Genomic DNA, 20,317 nt, shown 5'->3' on the forward strand with positions numbered 1-20,317 from the left:
CATATGCTTTCTCTAAGTTTCATTGCCTTGCTTAGCCTTCTCTTTCAAATTATATTTTTTCCCTCCCAGCCTCCCCATTTTTTCCGTTACCTTATAAATGTTTTATAAGTTTATATCTGTTTTTTATTAGTTGCCTTGTTTTAGACTTCGACTATTTTTATTGTTCCATGTATAACGCTCTGGTGTATGTTTTTGTTCTCTGTACACCGACGCGATATCTCTGAGCGGCGGTATATAAAAACCAATAAATAAACATTTTAACATCACTGTGGAGAAAGTTGGATTTAGCTTTCTTACAAGAGACTCATTTAAGTGCCCTGGAACATGCCAAATTGGGTGGAGGCGGTGCATTTTGCCTCCACCACCCCCCAATCGGCAGGAGTTGCGATCTTGATCAGGGAAACATGTTCTGCTCAAGGTCCTGACTGAAATTAAAGACCCTCGTGGCAGATACCTAATTTTAGTCACTGAGCTTTATCAAAGCACATATGTTTTTTGCAATTTATATGCCCCAAATAATCTTAGCCTAGATTTCTTCCGGGAGATTCAGACCCGCCTACTTCCTTATGTAGGTCACATAATTATAGTGGGGGGAGATTTCAATTCGGTCTGATATCAACAGTGGGATAAAACCACATCTGCTAGAGGTGCTAAAGTCTCTGATAATGGTATCCTTTTTTTTTGGAACAGTCACTACAGTGGATAGATGCCTGGCGGACATTACACCCTGCAGAGAGGGATTATACTCATGTTGCTAGGGTGCACCCTGCTCAATTTAGGTTAGATTATATTTTGATCAGCGACCACCAATTTTTGAAAGTGCAAGAGGCTTGCATAGATCTGGTAACTTCCAATCATGCCCCGGTTTGGATATCGCTAGCACGCCCTCATGCCCCACTGCAGGCTTTTCTTTAGAAATTTCCATATTATCTGGCAGAGGATACTTTGTTTTGTGGCTTTTCTTCGGGGGAAAAATGGAAGGCTTATCAGACTCTCAATAAGGAGCATATGATTGATCCTATTCTTTTTTGGTACACAGCGAAGGCAGGTCTGAGAGGGGACGTTATTGCCTATACTGTACGTCACCGGAAATTTAGACAAGCAATTATCTCTGAGTACCTAGTTGCATTTGGCTAAAAGTGAGTTGATAAAAGCCCATACCTGACTTAACAAAGACTGTTTTCTCACCTTTACAAAGTTCTATTAACACTTTGCTACATCAGCAGGCAAAAAAAAGTTTAATTTATTATCAATAAAAAATTATTCCAATTTGCTAATCGGGCAGGTTGATGTTCAATCTGATTAAAATGCAACGGAGTTCCTGTTTTATCCCAGCTCTTCAAAACCCAAATGGGGGACTGGCATTTGATACCCAGACAATTGTGAAATAGTTTCAAAATGATTACTCAACTTACATCAGTCAGTCTTGGGATCCTCAGGCTTGTTCTCAATTTCTCTCCTCGCTTAATTTACCTCTATTGATCCCGATGCAAAATCAATGTTTAAATCTATCTATTTTGGAAGATGAGGTACCGCAAATTATTAGGCAGGCAAAAAGTTTTAAGGCTCCCGGCAGAATTTTATAAGCCATTGATGGACTTACTGGTTCCCCCCCCGCCTCACGCTTTCAATGCCCTTATCCACAGGTCTTACCCCCCTCATACTAATACGGCACATATCACTCTCATACCCAAACCTGGGAAGGACCACTTCCCCCACGGCCTATCGACCCATCTCATTATTAAATCAAGATAAAAAATTCTTGGCTAAGATTCTGTTGCGGCCGACCACACCTACCGGCAGAGGCGGGTCTCTTCGGTACTCTCTGCGCGGTCCTCATTATCTGCTAAGGCAGCAGGGAGCCAGCAGCATGGCTCCCGCAGGGGCAGCCTTAGCCCCAATCTGACACAGGTGCTTGTCTCCTCCCCCCACTTATAGGAGCAGCAACAAGAAGTAGTTCCAGGCCCCCAGGAACCACTTCCTCACCCAGGACTATATAAGGAGGCTTCTGAAGGATTGCCAGTTCCTTGCAATAGGTCCAACTTGGTGTGTCTCCTGCCTTGCTTGCCTTGTGTTGATTTCTGCATTGGATATTGTACTCTGCCTTGCCTGCCCCTGACCCTGCTTTGGATACTGGACTTTGTCTCTTTGCTGCCTGCCTCGACTCCAGACTGTCTATACCACTGTCCTGCTGGTAACTCCGGCTGCCGGCCCTGAGGTTCATCTCCCGCCGGCGAGGAACCACGGTAAGCCTTTTTACCTTGTCATTGCGGCCCAAGGGTTCATCGATTTCATTGAATCGTAACAGATTCTAGCTGAGTGCTTAGCCCTCATCCTTCCCTCTTTAATAGATCCTGGTCAGGTGGGCTTTGTGCAGAATAGATATGGTCTTACTAATATTAGGAAAGTTCTGACGGCCATGGCACGTTGTACTCATGCCAGTGAGCCGTATTTGGTAGTAAGTTTCGACGCTGAAAAAGCTTTTGATAGGATCGAATGGGACTACCATTTTCAGTCTCCAGCACATGGGGTTTGAGGGTGTTTTTTTTTTTTTGGCAGAGATTCATTTACTATACCATTTTCCGACCACTGTGATTGTAGCCAATGGGTCGAGATCAGAGTTTTGCGTTGAGAAGGGGCTACTGTTCCTTCTGTAGCTTGAACCCCTTTTATGCACAATCCAGCAGGCCTTAGCAGTGCGGGGAGTCCGTTTTAACACTGAAACCTTCAAATATGCTGCTTTTGCAGATGACATATTGGTGTTCCTAACTATAATCCCATGGCATCTCTCCCAGCTCTCCTACAGATTTTGGTGTGTTTTTCTGGCCTCAAACTTAACACTGATAAGGGGGTGGCTAAGGCTTCAGACTTAACAGTCCAGGATGAATGGGAAGGTCACTCTCCCCTTCAATGGGCACAGGGGATGTTAAAGTATTTGGGAATCTGGCTTAACTTTACTCACTAAATTTTACTCTATGGCTGGTGACCTGGCAATCCCTCCCCCTATCCCGAAGCGGCTGTATTAACTTGTATAAAATGGTGATTCTCCTTTGATGGCTTTATCTTTATCTATTCCAGAATCTGCCTTTGGTGTTCAAACGTAAGGATCTGCTCAGTTTAGAAAAGGGGTTGCAGAGTTTTATTTGGCATGGTAGGAGGGCTAGAATCCCCTTTAATTACTTGAAGGTGGGGTGGCCTGGGGATTCCAGATCTGGGGTTATACAATCTGGCCTGCAATTTTCAACTGGTCTGTGATTGGATACTAGGGAACGCCACCTATGTGAACCTTCAGGCAGAGCGGACCCTTGTGGCCCTCTTGATTTACATTACGTGATTCAGGCAGCCAGGAACTAAACTGCCCTACCCTGCCCCACTGACAGCTTTAATTTCTCTAGTGCGCCATGCTTGGCTGATGCTTACCAAATTATCGGCGCTGCCTTTGCAGAGTGTCTATTTGCTGCCGATCCGGGGCAATGCTGAGTATTTTGTTGGGGCTACAATCCGCAGACTTTCAATGATGGGGTAACCAGGGCATTATCCAGTTCGGTCATGTCTTAGATAGGGAAGGCCAGCTGTTACCCTTGCAGGAGCTGCAGGGATTATATAGCCCACATGATCCATAGGCTTTTCCCTATCTACAGATTCGCCACTTTGTGAATTCGATATCCCAACCTTTCCTACAACCCACTACTTTTCAGGCTTTGGAAAAGTTTTTTTTTTTTTCTTTTTGATAAACAGCAGGTGCCTTCGCTCTCCTGTTATTATAAACAGGTGGACTCTAGTCAGATGCTCGCTGACCGCTGGAATGCGGGCAACAGTATTTCTGGTATCTGTGGTCATGATCCGTTCCAGTTTTCATTCAATACTCTCGGTGTCCACCAATATGTACTTCTGTGAGATGCAATATAAGTTTTTGTGGAGGACATTCATTTCAACCACCCAAGCTTTTAGATTTCATTTGATCTCCTCATCACTGTGTGGGAAATGTTGGCAAGGAGAGGGGTTGCTTTCGCATATGTTTTGGCCTGTAGTCCTATTAAACAGTTCTGGCATAAATTTATGCAGTACCAGACAGCCCTTCCCTATGTTACTATGTTGCCCACTCCACAACTAATGTTGTTTGACAGTATTCCATGTTCGTTGATACGTGGGGCAGGCATGCGTATATTTGTTAAAGCATGTTATGTGAGGAAAAAATGTATTTTACTGCACTGGAAGGACTCTGCTCCGCCCACCTTTTGGGCTTGGTGCAACAACTTTCATAAGATTCAGTTGGACTGCTTGAGCTCCTATACCTCCCCTGCTCAACGATGGAAGTTTTTAAAGATTTGGGACCCTTATGTTCAATCTCTGCTACATAAATCCAGGAGTTTGATTTTGAACAACTAATAGTCTACACCGTGACCACCTCAAAGCACCCGTGACTTTACTGTCTTTCTTGTGTGGGGAAGGAGTCTTCGTCTCTGTCCCTGGGATTGGGGATCGGGAGGGAAGGGAGAACATGGGTGGGGGGGGGGGGGGGTTTGAATTGTTGGGGGGTATCACTTGGGGAGAATGACTGGTTTAGGTAAGTGGTTACCATGTTAAATTGACAATATTAATCTGTCTGCATAAGGATACCTGCATTCACACAGTGTTTATATCTGTTTTCAATGTAAAATAATAAAAGTGCTTAATCAAAAAAATAATTTGGGCGTGGCACTAGGAGTCAATATCTATAAAGACAAAGACCCCCATTTTGGAGTTGCTCAAACTGCTACAAATTCTGGATACTCCAGTGGCCCTTCCAGTTCACATCATAATCAACATTCTACTCAGAGAATATAAGAAACCCCTGTCTTGGGTGCTTCTGTGTGGTTTGAAAAAAACGAAAACTTAACATTACATACAAAGTTCAAAAGTCTCTGGATTTCAGTGCCACCAGCTTCCACACTCATCAGTAATCGAATCTGCTATGAAAAAAGCAAAAAAATACTAGAAATCATCCAAACTCGCCTCCAGGAAAGGATCATCACTTAAACTTTGAAAGAAATGTTTCCAAAGTTCCATGCTTTCTGCTCACACATCATTATAAACCAATTTTATATGGTGCAATACATTCATGACTGCATCCAGAAGCTAAAGCCTTTTCTACAAAATGTGGAGGCTGTTATTTATTACCCCCAGAACTTGCAGAAGAAGGCATCTATCACCTTCTCAGATCTATGTATGAGTGTTTGTGTGTGTGTGGGGTTTTGTTGTTTTTGTGTTTGTTTTTTTTAATTCACCTTCACGTTCCTCAATTAGGACTCGAAATATGGTGCAACTTAGTGCAAACAGCATTCATGAAGATGTCTGAGAAGTTTGCTGACATATTTGGCAAGAAGCTCAGTGAAATGATTGCTCAGATTAAGACTCACAAACAGCCTTCTGAGACAAGACATTTTCACCTACAAATGGTCATATTTCCACAGTAGAACTGTACAGTCATGTATCTTCCAGCCCAGTGTCAGCAGCCACTTCCAGCCAGATTGTGACAGCATGAATTTCACCATCCAAAAACCACTCAGTAGGTTGAACCCAAACCTGACTTTAGTGTTGGAATTTTCCCAACAATCCTTACCCTTCCCTTTAAAGGGGGGGGGGGGGGAAGAATCTAGCCCTTCTTACAAATGTCAGCACATAACAACCAAGGACCTTTTGGGTCCTCAAAATTGTGTAGTCTTCCATGCCTCTCTGTCAAGATCCATCTTACCTGCTATAACTTTGGAAATCCAATTGCTTCTTAAGCAACGAGGGATAGAAGCCCTCCCTGCAGGGATCGGCTCTATTCTTGTTTCTTCATCCACAAGAAATTGAGAAAATTGAGGCACCTACTAGACTTGACAACTGAACAAACGTTTGCTCTGCGAGAAATTCAAAACTAATTCCCTCAGCACAATTCTGCCTTTATATACAGCAAGACAAATGGATGTCTACCCTGGACCTGAAGGATACATATATTCATATACCCATCCACCATAATCACTGGTGCTACCTTTTTGGCTTTCAGTTCGATCCTGCCCACTATCAATATAAAGTACTTCTGTTTTGGCCTGTTGGCAGCTCTGAGAGTCTTTACAAAATGCCTCACAGTAGTAATCTGTCACTAAGTTATTTAGGTTTTTCTGTACTTGGACAACTGGCAAGTCATGGTATATTATTATTTCTTTTTTCAAGAGGAAGTACTCCATTCCCTATACAAAACAACTTCTCTCATAACAATTGGGCTTTCTAGTAGTTTTGAGATATCTAAGCTAGTTCCCACTCAGACATCAGTTCATCAGGGCATGGATAGACTCACAACAAGAGAGCATTCCTCTCTTCTGAAAGAGCAAATGTCATGAGATCGCTTTTCCACAAACTACTCTCCTCTCCCGCTGACCTGTCTTCATATCTGCTACCTTCAGTGGGGTCTGCATTCTCAATTAGATCTGCTAACTCAACCACTATTGACAGTGGTACAGATCACAGAGGACATGACATGGGAGTTATGGTGATTATAATCCCCCCCCCCCCCAGTTCTCACAGATAATAGGACTAGGGGGCACTCAAAGTTAGCAAGTAGCACAATTAAAACAAATCTGCAAACTTTTTCACTCTGTGCATAATTAAATCTCTGGAGAATGTGGTTAGGACAGTTAGTGTAGCTGTGTTTAAAAAAAGGTGGAATAGCCATTGTTATTACTGCATTAGTAGTATGGGATCTATTTAATGTTTGGGTACTTCTAAGAGAATTTTGAAATGAAGTTTGCCATAGAGGCAAAAACTCATAATAGAAGCTTCTTTAAATATATCTTGAGCAGGAAACCTGGGAGGAAGTCGGTTGGACTGTTAGATCAAGGGGTTAAAGGGGCCATAAGGCCATAGCTGAAAGACAAAAATTCTTTGCTTCCATGTTTTATTAATGAGGATGTTGGGATGATACTGGTTCTGGAGATGGTTTAAGGGTGGTGATTTTGGTTCGGTTTATCCAAATCACAGTGAACCTGGAAGATGTTGTAGGCCAGGAATCTGAAAGAACTAAATGAAACTTGAGATCTATTAGTAAAAACTTGTAACCAATCATTAATCGTCCATTGTACCTGAAGACTAGAGGTGGATAATGGAACCCCAGTATGTAAAAACTGCTTCAGTGGTGATCCAGGAAACTATAGACCAGTAAGCCTGAATTTAGTGCTGGGAAAAATAGTGGAAACTATACTAAAGATTAAAATCACAGAACATATAGAAAGACATGGTTTAATGGGACACACTCAGCATGGATTTAACCACAAATCTGCTACATTTTTTTGAAGTGGATAATAGGACTAGGGAGCATTCTATGAAGTTAGCAAGTAGCACGTTTTAAGACTAATCTGAGAATTTTTACACTCAATGCACAGTAAAGCTCTGGAATTTGTTGCCAGAGGAGGTGGTTAGTGCAGTTAGTGTAGCTGGGTTCAAAAAAGGTTTGGATAAGTTCTTGGAGGAGAAGTCCATTAATGGCTATTAATCAAGTTTACTTGGGGAATAGCCACTGCTATTGATTGCATCAGTAGCATGGGATCTTCTTGGGGTTTGGGTAATTGCCAGGTTCTTGTGGTCTGGTTTGGCCTCTGTTGGAAACAGGATACTGGACTTGATGGACCCTTGGCCTTACCCAGCATGGCAATTTCTTATGTTCTTATGATAAAGGTGAATCAGATGTAGTGTATTGGGCTTTTCAGAAGGTGTTTGACAAAGTCCTGCCTGAGAGGCTTCTAAGAAAGCTAAAATGTCATGGGATTAGGAAGTGATGTTCTTTCATAGATTGCAAACTGGTTAAAAGTTAGGAAATGGAGATTAGGACTAAATGGTTAGTTTTCTTAGTGGAAAAAGGTAAACAGTGGTGTGCCTCAGGGATCTGTACTTCGACTGGTGCTTTTCAGTATGTTTTTTATAAATTATCTGGAAAGGGTTATGATGAGGTGATCAAACTTGCAGATGACACAATTCAGAGTTAAATCACATGTGGATTGTGAAAATTGCAGGAGGACCTTTTAAGATTGGGCATCCAAATGGCAGTTGACAATTAATGTGGACAAGTGCGCAAGGTAATGCATATAAGTAAAAATAACCCTTGCTGTAGCTCCTTGATGTTGGATTCTGTTAGGAGATACCACCCAGGAAAGAAATCTAGGCATCATAGTAGATTGAAATCATCAGCTCAGTATGCTGCAGTGGTCAGAAAGCTAACAATGTTAGGAATTATCAAGAAGGTAAAATATCATAATACCTCTGTATTGCTCCTTGGTGAGACCATATCTAGAGTTCTGTGTGCAATTGTAGTCACCGCATCTCAAAAAGGATATAGGGGATAGAATGGCTTCCCTTTTGAGGAAGGGCTCAAGTTGTAGGGTTATTCAGCTTGGAGAAGAGACAGCTGAGGGGGGATGATACAGGTCTACAAAATCATGAGGGCTAGAAGAGGTAAATGTGAATCAGTTATTTACTCTTTCAGATAATAGGACTAGGAGTTACTCCATGAAGTTAGCAAGTAGCACATTTAAAACTGGTACATTTTTTGTTTTCATCAATGCACAATTAAGCTTTGGAATTTCTTGGGTGATGTGGTTAGTGTAGCTCGGCTTAAAGGTTTGGATAAGTTCCTGGAGGAGAAGTCTGTAAACTGCTATTAATCAAGTTGACTTGGGGAATAGCCACCTCTATTATTGGTATTAGTAGCATGGGATCTATTTAATGATTGGGTACTTGTAACTCAGATTGGCCACTGCTGGAAATAGGATGCTGGGCTTGATAGACCTTCAGTCTGACCCAGTATAGTAACTTTTTTTTTTTTTTTTTTTTTTTTTTTACAGCCAAGCCATTCTGGTAGTCCTAAGATACATGGCATCAACTATCTATGTAGTCCTGCTGATTTGCATCCATATCTGCTACCTTCAGAGGGGCCTGCCTGCTCAATGGGTTCAGCTAACTCAACAATTGTCAACAGTGGTACAGGTTACAGAGGACATGAAATGAGTTAGGATGGTGATTACACTCCTCCAGTTCTCGCAAAAGGAGCCCCTCTCTGAGCATGCCCTTGTAAAATAATGCTGGTGAAAGATGCCTCCACCAAAGGATCGGTGCTCACAGAGGATCCTTCCAAACCAGGGAATTTGATCCCTTGAGGAAAATAGGTTTCAGATCAACCTTAGTTAAAAGCCATAAGGTACGTGCTCTCAGCATTTACACAGCTTCAAGGAAGACTCCTAATTCAGACCAACAACCAAGTCGCTCTATTTTGTCATCAAACAGGGAGGCATAGAGTCTCGGCCTTTCTGCTGGATAGAGCTAAAAATTTTGGGATTGAGCAGTCAATCAAACTATAGTACAAGTCACCTGTGATCTCCAGCATACTGGTTACTACAGCAATCAATAGCAGGCAGAATATTCAGTTTATGGGGTCTGCCGTCAGATTTGTTGACTTCAGAACAAAAGAGAAAACAATCAATTTTACTCATCTCTACCCAACAATCTCAGGCTAGATCAGGACACTTTCCTGATCGACTGGAGAACAAGCCTCATGTATGCTTTACCACCGATAACCTTTCATCACCAGAATAATGCAGAAGCTTCTCCTGGATCATTCTTATCTAATCCTCATGGCTCTAGCTTGGCTCAGACAGATGGTTTTTTTTGTATTTCTAGGTCAATTTTCCAATAGTACTCTCACACCTTACTCTGACTCAAGATAAAGGAATGCTTTATCATCCCAACCTCCCAGCTCTCCAAACTAATAGCTTGGATGTTGTGCACTCATTTGTGACTCTCTTGATCTACCCACCAAGATAGTGGACATACTAGTCTTGTCCGCGAAGTTGTCAACTAGAAGGAATTTATCTAGGAAAAGTAGAAGGGCAGTTGACAATACTAAAAGGAGATATCATAAGGGCAACTAATCTTGTTAGGAAAATTAAATAAGGGAAGAGGAAAAAGAGGCCATTATGACTTTCTAAAGAAGCAGCTTAAAAGGTTATGGTTCATAAACTACAAGAGATCTCAAAGAGGAAGATAGGTGACAGTATCTGGGAAAGTAGTCAGGAATGCATAATTCAAATAGAAGAAAAAATAGCAAATGTGGTAAAACTGAAGGAACAAAACTTATTATTATTATTTTTTTTAAGATAGTGATAAAGGAAGTTCAAAAGTGGCATTGTGAGACTCAAAGGTGAAGGGGAGGAATATGTAGAGGCTGAGGAAAAAAGCAAAATTGCTTAACACATTTCTAATCTGTGTTCACTGTGGAAGAACCTGGAGCAGGACCACAAAAAACAAACACACAAATAAAATTGGAAGGGAGGTAAACCACAATTTGTTTTTCAGAGCAATGTGTTCATGAGGAGCTAACTGAAGTTAAATTAAAGCAATGGAACCAGATGGGCTACATCTGAGGGAACTAAAATTTGTCCTGTTAGCTCTGCTGGCTGACCTTTTCACTGTGTCTTTAGTCAAGTAGTTCTGGGTACTGGAAAAGGGCACGAGTGGTTCCTATTAACAAAAGTGGAAGGAGGAGGCTGGGAGCTACAGGCCAGTTAGTCTGACTTCTGTAGTGAACAACCTAATGGAATTGCTAAAAGAGAATATTGCAATTTTTGGAATTTAATGGATTGCAAGATCTGGGGCAGAGTGTTTTTAGCAGAGGTAAACCTTGTCAAATGAATTTGACTAATTTCTTTGATTGGGTGACCAGAGAATTGAATTAAGGGAGAGCGCTAGACGTAGTGTACTTAGCTTTCAGCAAGGTCTTTGATACTGTTCCATCCACACAGAAGAGCCCCTTGGTATGGATCCTCACTGAATGAGGAGAAAAAGGGTAGTGGTAAATGGAGTTTTTTTTTCGAGGGGGAGGGTTGTTACTAATAGTGTGCCCCAGGGATCGGTCCTTGGATTAGTTCAACTTTATTTGTGAGCGACATGACATAGATTGTTGGGGAAAGGTTCGTCTTTTTGCCAATGATACCAAAATTTGTAACAGAGCGGACAATGGGGAAGGTGTGAAACATGAGGAGGGATCTAGTGAAGCTCAAGAAATGGTCTAAGGTTTGGTAGCTAAGATCCAAAAACCCAAGGGAAAGGTACAATATTGGAGGTGAAATTCTTGTAAATAGAAAGGAAGAGTGGGATTTGGAGGTAATTATCAGATTTTAAGGGGGTCAAACAGGTAGATTGGTGGTAAAAGCTAGAAAGATGCTTGACTGCATAGGGAGAGGAATAGCAGAAAAAGGGTGGTGATATTGCCCCTGTATGTCCTTGGTGAGAACTCAGTTGGCATACTGTGTACAATTCTGGAGACACACCTTCAAAAGGATGTAAACAGGATGGAGTTAGTCCAGAAAGTGGCTGCTAAAATGGACAGTTATCTTTGTTCTAAAGTATATGGGGATAGACTTAAAGATCTAAACAGATTTTAGAGGAAAGATGAGTTAGGGGAGACATGATAGACATTCAAATATATCAAAGATTTCCATGCACAAGAGGTGATTCTTTTTCAACAGGTTCTAGAATGAGAGGTTATGCGATGAAGTTGAAAGGGAGTAGACTCGGGAGTAATTTTAGGAAATATTTCTTTATAGAGAAGGTGGTGGATTTGTGGAACTGGTGAAGACAAATAGTATCCGAATTCAAGAAAGCATGGGAACCACTTTGATTTAAAACAGGATAGAAGAGATTTAAAAAAAAAAAAAAAAAGACAAATACAGTGGATCTCAAAGGAACTGATGAGAATTCTAATGCTAAATTGTTGGATGGATGGGCAGACTGAATGGGTTATACGGTCTTTTGCTGTCCTGTTTCTATGCTTTCAAATGGAATAGATGTTTCAAATAATGCCAACAGCATGTGTTGGTGTGAACCTAAGTATTTGCTGAAGTACTTGCTCTACCTTTCTGACTTTTGTCTCGCCGTATTCTCAATGCAAGTGTATCTTGGTGATATAGTGACATACCATGCTGTAGTGGCTAGTAAGATAAATAGAGATTGGCTATTAACATCAAAATTCATGAAAGGATTTTAGTATGTCAAACCTCTGGTGCAGAAACCATTTTTGCCATGGGACTACAATGTTGACCTTTTCAATTCATGAAGCCTCCTTTTGAACTATTTATAGTCGACTTATCTTTAAAATCTTGACATAAAAAGCACTATTTCTGGTAGTGGTTACCTCAGCTAGAAGAGTTAGTGATCTCCAAGCTCTCATACTCTATCCACCTTACATGCAATTTTTCCATAACAGAGTAGTTCTCCATACTTGCCCAAAATTTCTGCTGAAGGTCATCTTGGCTTTTTATATCAATCAATCCATCATGTTACCTATCATATTTCCAAGACATCCATACCCATGTAAGGGAGAAAACCCTTCACACCTTGAACTGCAAAAGAGCTTAGGCTTATTACAAGATACAAACTGAGCCATATAAATCTTCTTAGCTATTTGTGTCTCATTACTCTTAACAGACTAGGCATACCAATCACCAAGCATACTTTGGACAGCAGAATGCGCTCAACACTGCTACATCTTGGCATTCTATCAAAGCTCATCTAGTGAGAACTATGGCCTCCTCTGTTACTCATTCAACCAGGTTGGAATCTGGCTTGCTCATTCAGTAAATGCTCCATTGCAGGTCTCAGCTTACCACTCCTCACATGTAATGGCTACATTCAGCCTATTTGGAAAACACAAGTTTGCTTACTGTAAACTGTTTTCTATAGATAGCAGGATGAATTAGCCCTGGAATACCTGCCCACCTTCCTGGAGAGTTAAATACATAGATATAGCTCTGATATAGACTGAAGAGACTCACAAGGCAGTGCCTGCATGAGAACTTCTGCATTTGCTCAGTATTGCTCAAAGCTCTATTAGCTTGGAGAATTGAGGCTGTTTGTTGCTCACATGTAATGGCTATCTGTAGAAAACACCATTTCCAATAAGCAAACTTGCTCTTCCTCCCTCTTTTTTTTTTTTTTTTTTTTTTTTTTTTTAATTTTTTAAATTTTTACACGTATTTGGCTTTTCTTAGGGGTTTTTACCACTCCAGTGCTTTGACATCAGGATACTGGCAAGTGCTTGTGCTATGCTGCCCCTTATAGCTGTGATGATTTTATTGAAAAGTTGTGGTGGTGGTTTTTCCATCTTTATATGCTGGATGGTGTTAGGATTTGTAAGTATGTGGGCGGCCGAGGTGAGAGGTGGTACCGCCCAGGGGAGGAGCCCCGCTGAGCCTCACCATCGGGAGGCAGTGTCTCGGCTGCGGGATGATATACAGCAAAGGTAGAGATGGAGAAAGAGAGGGTGACCCCAGGAGGCGGGCCATGGAGTGACAGCACAGAAGCTGATGTCAGACTCAGCTTGGATGATTGGAGTCAGGCAATAGCTGTGGGGGTGCCGGAAGATAGTTATACTGGGTCCGTAGAGATGGTGCACAAGAGGGTTCCTTGGTGGGAGATCACGGTAGTGGTCTGCAGAGAAGGGTAGACCCGGAGGTGGCTCCTCTAATCGTGGCAATGGTCCACAGAGCAGGGTACACCAGAGAGGGTTCCCACATAGATATCACAGCAGCGTTCCACAGCATGATACTCACAGCGACTGAAGACAAGTAGTAGTTCTGTAGAAAAGCCTCGTGAAACGAGGCAGGAGTCCAGGTGAAAGGCCCTCTGAGGAGCGGATAGCCAAGAGACTAGGAAGGGCCCCCGAGGAGCGGGTACCCAATAGTCTCACACCACGGAAGCAGAAACCAGAACAATGCTGAAGTGAGAATAGGTAGATACAGCAAGTGAACTCGTTGCTAAGTCGCCAGCTGTCTGGGCTGGCGAGCTTAAATATCGAAGTTGAGTGACGTCATCAATGGGGACTCCCCCGAGGTTCCCGCCATGACTTGGTTAATGCAGGTCGGGGAGTGCACGCGCGCCTAGGGAACCCAGAGGGTAAGTTGACGGTCGGCAGGGTCCATGCTGCGGAGGCCGCGAGTTTGCCCAGTGGAGCCAAAGCAGTAAAAAGAGAGGTGAGCAGCAGCGGTCGCAGATGGTTGATTATAAATCTATTTATTTGTACTGGCTAAAGGCCTTGCAATCAAGACCATACAAATGCTATGTCCCATAGCACCAACCTTGGGGATGGTGCTATGGAGTTTTCAGTAATTTTACAAAAAAACTTTATTTCCTAGTGTGTAGCCAGATGGACTCAGGACCGGTGGGTTATGTGCTATTCTGCTAGCAGATGAGAGACTGAGTCAGATTTCAAAGCTGACGTCACCCTAGATATACCCCTACAGTAACCTCAGCTCTTCATTATCTCTCCATCTCTTAGCAGATGTGGGCACTATCCCACACACTAGAATAGTGTTAAGAATTACAGCAAAGAAAAGAAACATTTTTTACCTTAAAGAAGATCGAGCCCCACTCTCCTGTGGTGATGCCTAAGAGGGTCCCTTAGGTTGAGAATTCCTGAGGTGATTTTTGATATCCCTTAAAGGTATGCCTTGGTCCAGTAGCAGATTCCCGGCGTGGACTTAGCCCCCAGAGTGGCTGAAAAGCAGCAGGTGCACAACTGAGCGCGGCGGTGAAGGTAAAGCCCTCTCCCCCCGCAGCTGGAGACTGACCCGGCACATGCACATCGGTAAGCGCAGAGACCAGGTAAGCAGGAAACATTAAATTCAGGCCTCCGGGGCTCTGATTGCTGTACCAATTTCGTTTTTTTCTTCCAACAAGGTAGAAAGGGAGCACCGATCGGCTTGAGCAGCCTTGGTTGGGCTAGGCCCCAATCCGGTGGTGACCCTTGGGGGTGTTAGTGCCATCTTCCCTTCTCGGCCGGCGGTACGTGTGGGGCAGGCCAGACGGCTGATACGCCCAACTTGTGCGCATCCAATATAGACATGCGCACACACTGCATGCATAACTACAACTAAACGCACGCATTGTGCTCACGTGCATAACTGAGTGCACATTGAAGCACATTACCTGTGCACCTAGACATAGAGGCGATGGCACTGGCATCCAAGAAGCCCAGAAGGCACTCTTTGCACAGCCTGCCACATCAGAGCCGCACAGCCTGAACTGGAGTCCTGCCTGTATCGTCATTGTGAAGAAGCCCAGGGGGACCAAAGCCTGGTCCTTCACTGTCTTGAGGATGGGTCCAGTGCTACTACATACGATAGCACCCCAGACCTAATCAACTCCGAAATGGCTTCTCTACAAGAGGGCACCTCAGTGACCCCTACTCAGACTCCCCCTGGGATTAATATGGACCCAGGGACCTTCTCCTGGTTAGAAATTTTCCAGGGGCTGCAAGCCTTCATTCAGGCACAATCAGTCCCGGTTGTGACCCGGGTTCAACCCCTGCCAGAAGCACAAGATCCTCCCAACCCTGCTTGGATGCCTCTAGACATGCCTTGCCTAACCAAGAATTTCCCTGACAGGGACCCGGACACCTCAGATGATGATGGCGGCTCCCTGGAAGAAGGAGAAATCCCTCCACGCCTGGAACCATACCGAACCATGCTTCTCTTCTGCCACAGGGATGAATTACCAGCCCTTGTTTCCCAGACTCTGAAGACTCTGGGTATTCCAGGCACGAACCCTGTCTTAGTGTCCCTTCATAAAGCCTCATGTTATTTCCCAATGATGGAAGCCATCCAGGAACTGATTGACCTGGAGTGGGATGCTCCAGAGGCCAATTTTAAAGGAGATCGGGCCTTGGAAACTTTATACCCTCTGGAACCAGCAACCAAGGAATGCCTGTGTTTTCCAAAAGTGGATAGGGTCTGTGCCGTCTCAGTGAACAACCATTCCCATTGAGGGGAGGGGCTGCGTTGAAGGATACTCAGGATAGACCATTAGAATCCATCCTTAAGCAGGCCTTCCACGCAACAGCAGTGACACTGCAGATTGCTTCCTGCTGCGCCTTGGTGGCACATTCCTGTTTGCTCCTCTCGAGAGAGGCAAACAACTCAGGAACGTATACCAGTGAAACGATTGAATTGGCAGCAGCCTTTCTGACAGACACCAGCTCAGATCTGGTGCGTACCTCAGCCAGAGGAGTAGCCTCGGTAGTGGTGGCCAGAAGACAGTTATGATTGCGGAATTGGTCTGCTGACGCGACCTCTAAAGCAAATCTCACAAGAATGCCCTTTAAAGGATCTCTTATTCAGAAGCGAATTGGAGAAGTTAGCCAGCAAGTGAGGCGAATCTCCAGTTCCTCGGCTACTGGAGGACAGGGGTAAAAGATCCCAGCGCCCCTTTCCCAGAAGACCTAGGGGCAGAGGCTCTCAACGTTTTCGTCCCTACAGGAACTCTCAGTTCCAGGCACCTCGTCCCTCAGGAAGGTCTCGGCCCTTTCGGAACAGACAAACCAAGAAAGGAACAGGCCTGGGGGCAGGCTCCAGTCATACCCCCCAATGAGAATGGGACGACCCATCCACAGGAAGAAGAAATATGTGGTCGACCTTCCCCTCTTTGATCAACGATGGGTCAAGATCACGTATGACAAATGGGTACTAAACATTCCAGAAGGTTACTCTCTGGAGTTCCGCAGCATCCCTCGGGACAAATTTGATATCACCCTGCCACTCCCACACCGGCAGTGGAAGCCACTCTGACGACTACTCAGTCTGAAGGCAATAACTCTGGTTCTTACACCCCAACAAAATATGGGGCGCCATTCCATCTATTTTATCGTTCCCAAGAAGGATCATTTTGACCCATCTTGGATCTCAAGAACGTCAACCGTCATCTGTGAAAACTACACTTCCACATGGAGACTCTTCTGCCATTATTATGGAGCGTACAACCAGGAGAGTTCCTAACCTCTCCGAAGCCTACCTTCACATTCCAGTCCAAGATCACCAGCGTTTTCTACACTTTTTTGCGATTACTGGGTCCCCATTATCAATTCAGAGTGCTATCCTTCGGCCTAGCAACCACTCCCAGAACATTCTCCAAAATTATGGTGGTTGTGGCGTCAACACTGAGGAGGAAGGGATCTTGGTACACCCTTACTTGGATGACTGGCTGATCGGGGCAAAGTGTTTGGAAGAGAGCCGGCAGGTGACTAGCAGAGTCAAGAACCTACTGCAGGAGCTCGGTTGGGTCATGAACATGGTCAAGAGTAGTCTGCAGCCCTCTGTCTCTAGAGTACCTGGGGGCTCTTTTAGATACCAAACAGAGCAAAGTGTTCTTCCCCAGAGGAGAAGGAAGCTGATGGAACAATTACGATGACTGATGAGCAATACACGCCCCAAGGTATGGGACTTTCTTCAAGTCCTCAGGCTCATGGCATCAACCCTGGAGGTCGTTCCATGGGCAAGGGCTCACATGCGACCAGTCCAGTGCTCCTCACTGTCCCAGGACTACTCAATTCGCCTCCAACTACCAGCAGAGGTATGTTCTCAGCTTCAGTGGTGGCTACAGGAAGACCAACTAAGTAGAGGAGTATGCCTATCTCCACCAAACTAGATCGTGCTCACCACGGATGTGAGGGTGGGGAGCCCATCTCAGGAACTGACTGGCCCAGGGACAATGGAGCAAGGAAGAGGTGGGATGGAACATAAACCTCCTAGAAGCTAGCGCAGTCAGACTAGCGTGCCTGCGATTGAACCACAAACTCCGAAGCAAAGCGATTCAAGTAATGTCTGACAATGCTACAAAGGTTGCCTATATCAACCACCAGGGAGGAACCAGGAGCCAGCAGGTGTCTCTGGAGATAGACCCTCTCATGGCATGGGCAGAGATAAACCTACAAGGAATCTCGGACTCCCACATTGCAGGAAAAGACAACGTCTCAGCAGACTTCCTCAGCAGAGAGAGCCTGGACCCGGGGGAATGGATGCTGTCTATCTCAGTCTTCCAGCAATGAACCTACTGGCCACCTCTCTGTGCCCAACTCCCCAGGTTCTTCAGTCGCCGACGAGAGGAACACTCCCAAGGGATCGACATTCTTGTCGAGACTTGGCCAGAGGAAGACTTATTGTATGCCTTCTTCCCCCCCCCCCCCCCCCCCCCACCATGGCCACTACTGGGCAAGGTCATCTGCAAAATAGAACACCACAGGGGACTAGTTCTACTAGTGGCCCCGGATTGGCCAAGACGCCCATGGTATGCAGACATTCAAAGACTCCTTGCAGGGGAACCCTCTGTGCCTCCCTCCACACAGGGACCTTCTCCAGCAGGGCCCGATTCTTCAAGAAGATCCATCTCTATTCTCTCTTACGGTCTGGCCTTTGAGAGGACTCACCTGAAGAAGCGCAGTCACTCGAAGGCCGTGATTGCGCGAGCAGAGCAGGGTGTCACGTTCTCAACATCTCTAGCATACATATGGATCTGGAGAATATTTGAAGCCTGGTGCGAGGACCGCAGGATACTCCCACGGATGGCCAAGATCCCCATGATTCTGGAGTTCCTACAGGATGGTATGAAGAAAGGGTTGTTGCTCAACTCCCTCAAGGTCCAAGTAGCAGCCCTATCCTGCTTCAGAGCCGAAGTGAACAGGATCAGCTTATTAGCTCATCCGGATTTGACCTGTTTCCTAAAAGGGGTTAAGCAACTTTGGGTGCCCCTATGGAATCTCAATCTGGTATTAGACTTCCTAGTGAGCGCTTCCTTCAGACCAATGCGTGGTCTGTCACTACGCCTCTTAACATTGAAGACTGTATTCCTGGTGGCAATATGTTCAGCTCGTCTTATCTCTGAACTAAAGGCACTATCCTGCCGGGAACCGTTCCTTAGGTTCACTCCTGGAACCATATGGTTGCGCACAGTCATCTCCTTCCTTTCGAAAGTGGTTTCCGAGTTTCATTTGAACCATACGATCTCTGGATGAAAATAAGGACTCTGAAGACTCACTCCTTCTACACCATCTAAATATCGGCAGACTTCTGTTGCGATACCTGGAAAGATCGGAACCGGTGCACAAAACGGATTGCTTGTTCGTTCTTCACAGCGGAAAGAAGCAAGGAGAAGTGACCTCGTGGGCGACCATAGCCCACTGGATCAAGGAAGTAATCAAGGCAGCCTACATAGAGGCAGGAAAGCCCTTACCACTGCAGGTTAAGGCTCATTCTACTAGGGCCCAGGCAGTATCTTGGGCAGAAATCAAGCTGCTGTCGCCCACTGAGATCTGTTGGGCGGCGACGTGGTCCTCACTACACACCTTCTCCAAGTTCTACCGCCTGGATGTTCAGGCCCGAGAAGACTCAGCCTTCACAAGGGCAGTACTAAGTGGGCCACGGGCAGCCTCCCACCCTGTCTGGGAGTAGCATTTGTACATCCCACTGGTCCTGAGCCCAAGTTTGTCCGGTGTCTGCGTTGATTGAGTGCACTGGCGGTCTCCAGTTTTTTTAAATAGTTGACTCAGTTCCAGATTTAAGCAAAGATATATCCACAATGGCTTTTCGAAGAAAATACTGAAGAACTGAGGTTACTGCAGGGGTGTATCTAGGGTGACGTCAGCTTTGAAATCTGACTCTGTCTTCCATCTGCTAACAGAAGAGCACATAACTCACTGGTCCTGAGTCCATCTGTCTACACTAAGGAAAACGAAATTATCAGGTAAGCAATTTCTCCAATCTGTCATAACCTCAGACAGCTGGATTCTGTAGATTGTGAAGGACGATTAGAAGAAATTGCTTCAAATTGTTTGTCTGCCAAAAAGATTTGCATGCACTTGTTTATACATATTCATTGTGGATATCCTGAAAATCTGACTGGCTAGGTGTGTTCCAAGGATGAGGTTGTGGTTAGAAAGGCAGGTTGAGAGCCAGGGTTAGGATCCTTTGTCAAGTCACTTTACCCTCCATTGCCTCAATTACAAACTTAGACCTAGATTTACTAAGCCGAGATATGGCTATAAAGTATGATAAATGTTGTTTATGGTGTGATATTTGATACAGCAAATGTTTTTGGCCTGAAACCCACCCCTATTATAATCATCTGCTTTGCATGAAATTTGAATGCATAAATCTTACAAATCCATGCAAAGCATTTGCATAGTCAAACCTATGCAAATACAATAACACACCTGACTTAGTTAAAACATCACGGGACATTAGAATGCTAATGTGCATCCCAATGGCCCTAAATGTTTCTTAAAGGGCTAGGCTGCCCAAAATTAAACCTCCCCCCCCCCTACTTGGGGGTCTTGCGAGACCCCTGCTGCCTATCCAGGCAGTGCTGTCCAAAAGTTAAATAAAATAATCCCCCGATTTTAAATCATGCAATGATGCCCTACTCCTCTTAAAAAAAAAAAAAAAAAAAAATTAGGTGGTTTAGGGTGGCTCCCAGAACTCCC

General features: G+C 44.4%; 1 protein-coding gene across 4 annotated transcripts in view; it reads left to right on the forward strand.

Annotated features, from left to right (window-relative positions):
- Positions 1-20,317, forward strand: part of CMAS (cytidine monophosphate N-acetylneuraminic acid synthetase) — a 312,311-nt gene that overhangs the window by 42,058 nt on the left and 249,936 nt on the right. The window lies entirely within an intron of this gene.

Source organism: Rhinatrema bivittatum, chromosome 4, assembly GCF_901001135.1.
Source record: "Rhinatrema bivittatum chromosome 4, aRhiBiv1.1, whole genome shotgun sequence".
Classification (NCBI taxonomy): domain Eukaryota; kingdom Metazoa; phylum Chordata; class Amphibia; order Gymnophiona; family Rhinatrematidae; genus Rhinatrema; species Rhinatrema bivittatum.